Source organism: Nannospalax galili, unplaced genomic scaffold, assembly GCF_000622305.1.
Source record: "Nannospalax galili isolate Female #2095 unplaced genomic scaffold, S.galili_v1.0 scaffold325, whole genome shotgun sequence".
Taxonomy (NCBI): Eukaryota; Metazoa; Chordata; class Mammalia; order Rodentia; family Spalacidae; genus Nannospalax; species Nannospalax galili.
Window position 1 is genome coordinate 2,817,417 of NW_008355159.1, and position 4,612 is coordinate 2,822,028.

Consider the following 4,612-nt stretch of genomic DNA (forward strand, 5'->3'; position numbering starts at 1 on the left):
TATCGCTCCTCCCCCTTTCCTATTCCTCTCCCTCCTCCATCCCCCTCCTCCCATCCATCTTCTCTATCCCTCCTCCCCCTTTCCTATTCACCTCCCTCCTCCATCCCCTTCCTCCCATGCACCTTCCCTCCTCTCCTTCTTTCCCCCTTTCCTATTAATTTCCCTCCTCCATCCCCCCTCCAATGCACCTTTCTTCCTCTCCCTTCTCCCCCTTTCCTATTCATCTTCCTCTTCCATCCCCCTCCTCCCATTCAGCTTCCTTTTTTTGCCTCCTCCTCCCTTCTCCATTAATCTCCTTCCCTCTTCCTTGTCCCCCTCCTCCCATCCTTCTTCCCTACTATCCCTTCTCCTCCCTATTCATCTCCCTCCTTCCTCCCCCTTCTCACATCCATCTGCCCTCCTATGCCCCCTTTCCTATTCATTTCCCTCCTCTGTCCCCCTCCTCCCATGCACCTTCCCTCCTATCCCTCCTCCCCCTTTCCTATTCATCTCCCTCCTCCATCCCCATCCTCCAATGCACCTTCCCTCCTTTATCCCTCCTCCCCTTCCTCCCCACCCCTCCTTTCTCCTCCCCTATCCATCCCCCCTACCTCCTTCTCACCCTCTTTTCTTCTCCCCCATCCCTCCCCTCTCCTCCTCCCTCCTCCCACCCGGAGCCTCTTCCTTTTAAAGTAATATCTTAACTTGTCCAAAGAACTAAGTTTTAAGGCGCCAGGCGTTCGCGTTCCAATAAAAAAGAAAGAAAGAAAGAAAGAAACAGGTCTGACTGCTTTTATTTAAAACACATCAAGTTATTGAGAAGATGGCTTTTTTGCAGCCTGCTTCTTCAGAAGCGATTGCACTGATGAGAACTGTCCTTTAGGTGTTCACGTGGAAAGACGCCTCGATGGCAATTTGATACTGAGTTTCCTCATCGAACTGCAGATTGATGAAATCCTCGTAATTGAACCTGTGCCTCCGATTTAGGTGACTAACAAAATTTCTGGTGAGTTGAGTGGGGTCGCCCCACGGGAGAGATAAGCAAATTGGGCAGACGACTGGAACAATGTGAGCCCTGTGGTTGGTGTTGCAATGATCCAGCAGCCGCTGCCTAGTCAAACTGGACTCTTCGCACAAGGGACAATCAAAGCTTGGCTGATCCGAAGAGTTTGGGCTATCTGGGAAAGTTTCTTCTTCAGCAGCGTTCTGGGAGGTGGATGCTTCCCTGTTGTCATTGCCCACGGGGTTTTGTGACAGCTGGAAGTTGGGAACAGCTGAAGAAACTCCGAACTCATCCTGGTACTTCTGACAAGTTTTGTAGTGGTGTCTCATGCGATAGAGTTCAACACGCTGGGAACAGCAACGGCAATTACCGGGAAAACGACGCATGATGCTTTCGAGGTCTAAGGCCCTCTCTGGACATCCTCGTTCTCTCCTTGTCACATTTCCACGGCACAGGGGGCAGTGGATCCGGCTCTCCTTCATGGCAGACAGGAAACATTTCCTGCAGAAAACGTGCTGACAGGCCTTGATCCGGACCGGGGTTTTGAAGACGTCTTGGCAGATCGGACAGTAAAAATCATCTTCGGTGTAAGAGGTGGAGGCAGTCTCACCCTCAGCCATGGTTGAGGAGTGGAAGCCCAAGGCGATGGCGTTTGGCTGCTGCAGAGGTGGCGGTGGCTGCCCCGAGCCCGCCTCCCTAGGATCCTACAAGCCGCGCTTTCAGGTCAAGCTGTTTCTCCAGGGCCGATCGGGTAGACAGGTGGCCCTGTGCGGTGGATGGATTTCACTGCTTTTCAGCAGGGCAGTTGCAGCGCTTCACTTCAGAGCCGCGGATCTCCAGCGAATGTCGCCCAGAGCTCTCGGATCTGGGCCTCAGAACCCTCCAGACCCGAAGCTCGTGGTAACCGGCATCAGCCAACCTCCCCGCGGCAGCTTTCTTGAGGTTTGCGGATAAGCTGCTGCCTGCTTGCCTGGTGGTCACCGCAGACTGGATGGCCACACGTGAGCCGGAGGCGGGGTCACTAGGACGGCCTCCATAGCAACCAGCGCGTCGCGCCTTCAGCTGTTTGTGACGTAAGCTGCCGGTCCGTTTAGTTTACCAAGAAATTTTTTAAAGTCCAGCTTGGTCTGTGACGCATGCCTATAGTCCTAGCTAGTAAGGGAGGCTGAGGCAGGAGGATCCCGAGTTCAAGGCCAGACTGGGCAATTTAGGGAGACTTTGTCTGGAAAAAGGAAAAAACGGTCTAGGGAGCCAGCTGAGTGATACGGTTGCATGTGTGAAGCAAATAGTCTCCTAAGTGATTCTTCATAGGGCCTTTAAGGATGACCGCTATCAGACTGTCTGTCTGCCAGCACACTGCTTTCCTACCGGTACCAAGCTTTGCCCTTCAGTAGTAGATTTTGTAACTCTTTCCTTATGCTTGCAAAACCATCCATGCCACTTTAGAGAGACCAACAGAGAAAGCACCAAGAGTGTCAATTAAAATTCCTAGCAAGGCTATCATCTTCATTAATTCAGCTTTTCTGCATTCTCCTTTCACTAATAAGGACTGTGAAATCTTTGTCAGTCCTTAAACTCCACAGGTGGTACCCATACATCCAAGGCAGAAATCTGTAACCTAAATAGCTGACCTCTTAGAAAAGCCCTGGTTTAGAATTTTCCCATCTGCACTGCAAGGCCAAGCAAGGAACTGTGCAATATTAGAGCTACATAACAACCTGAGAAAAAAATCCACTCGGAGGTCCAAACAGGTGCAGTCCTTTCTCCCATGTCACTCAACAAAACAGTGATGACCTGATTCTTTTAAAACATTGACAAACTGACACTTTGCCCTCAACATGCATTTCTGAATGGAATCAGTGTCCCTAGTCCCTTGGAGTCATTCGCAGTGATAGTAGAGGTCCTGGGGAGACTTGATTGTTGTTCACCTCAAAATTTTCCACCTAGGCATTAGCTAAAAATGTACCTTTTACCCTGAGCATTACCATCTTTTTACAGGGCAGCGCATGTGTTCGTGGTTGGTCATTTCAGTGAGCCTGGCATATGCTAAATCCAAACAGTGAAGAGAAGGAAAGGTGGTAGGAAGTGTTAGACTACAGAAAACGCTGAACAGATATAAGAATCTAGTCCAAATATGCCTCCTGCCTGACTCTGCCAATCCAGGAACCTCTGTTTGCTCATCTTCACAATGGCAACAAGGGCCATGGTTGAAATTGTTCATAGATCACTGTAAATATCAACGGATGTAGTGTTTTTGAAACTATCACAAACCTCTATTCACGCTCACAATGCTTGTTCCCTGTTTGGATCTGCTACTAAACATGCCTGGGAGTCAAGGGAAAAGAATAAAGTGAGAAATGCACTAAGGCACGGTTTCTCTGCTGAACTATTTTCTAGCAAAAGATACCTCGCTAACAAGCTATTCTACATACTATTACACATATTTCACAGCTTAGCTGCTTGCGGTAGGATGTCAAAAATAATTGGCCTGAAATATTTCTAAAATACACTTCAGGCATCTCTGGATTTATTACATGCATATGCATTTACATAATGATGACTGAGTTTACACATCATGCATCCCTCCAGACTTTAGGCTTCCATTACTCTCTTTCAAAATCACAAGCCTCGATATGAAATGCAAGCCTCTAAGTGTAAGTAAATGGAACAATATTCCACTGTTAACCTGGAGGTGACAGCTTAATAACCATTGACAATAAACTTGGAATTTCTTTTCCATTGGTCAGAGAGAGGGAAAGCTTCTAAATTTGCTGTTCATGGCAGCTCCCCCAATTTAGGTAACATGGCTTTGCTTCCACCAGTGTTTTATCTGAAATAGGGAAAATATCTTTCCTACCACAATCCAAAGTGAACATAAAGAAAGAGGACATGGCTCAGGTAGGTTCCCTTGGCTGGTACTGCAACTGGCCCAAAGCCATCTAAGATCCTGTCCTCCCTTGCTGTCTCACACAACAGAGAACAGAAAGTCAAATGTCTTTCCATATTCCCTTGCAACTAATGGTTACTATATGACCCAGCTCTGGCCCATCAGATGTAACCAAAATGTTTGACTTCTCTAAATAAGATCTTCTGAAAATTTTCTTCTGTCTGTGAGTTTTCCACTAACTTACTATAACTGATTTCTGTTTTATTTGGATTTTAAGTTAGGAAATATTTTGTAAAATTTTAGGGATATTAAAATATTTACATGAAGCCGGGCATGGTGCTGCATGCCTTTAATCCCTGCACTCAGGAGGCAGAGGCAGGTGGATCTCTGTGAGTTCAAGGTCAGCCTGGTCTACATAGTGAGTTTCAGGACAGCTGGGGCTACAGGGAGATCCTGTCTCAAAAAAGACCGAAAAAAACCCAACAATATATTTACATGACTCCATAATGAAGTCTACAGAACACGGTATATGACTAGCCCCAGTTCCAGGCTTTATCACCTCTACTCAACTTCCTCTGTTCTCCTATGTGTAGACATTTGAAGAGGTTTCACTAGGACTGGAGAGATGGCTCAGAGGTTAAGAGTGCTTGTTGCTCTTCCAGAGGACCCAAGTCAAGTTCAGTTCCCAGCATACACATCAGGCAATTTACAGCCTCCTGTAACCCCAGCTCCAGGGGATCCAA

General features: G+C 47.4%; 1 pseudogene; it reads right to left on the bottom strand.

Annotated features, from left to right (window-relative positions):
* Nucleotides 1–775: 775 nt before the first annotated feature.
* Nucleotides 776–1,978, bottom strand: LOC103749358 (annotated as a pseudogene).
* Between the last annotated feature and the right edge of the window lie 2,634 nt (nucleotides 1,979–4,612).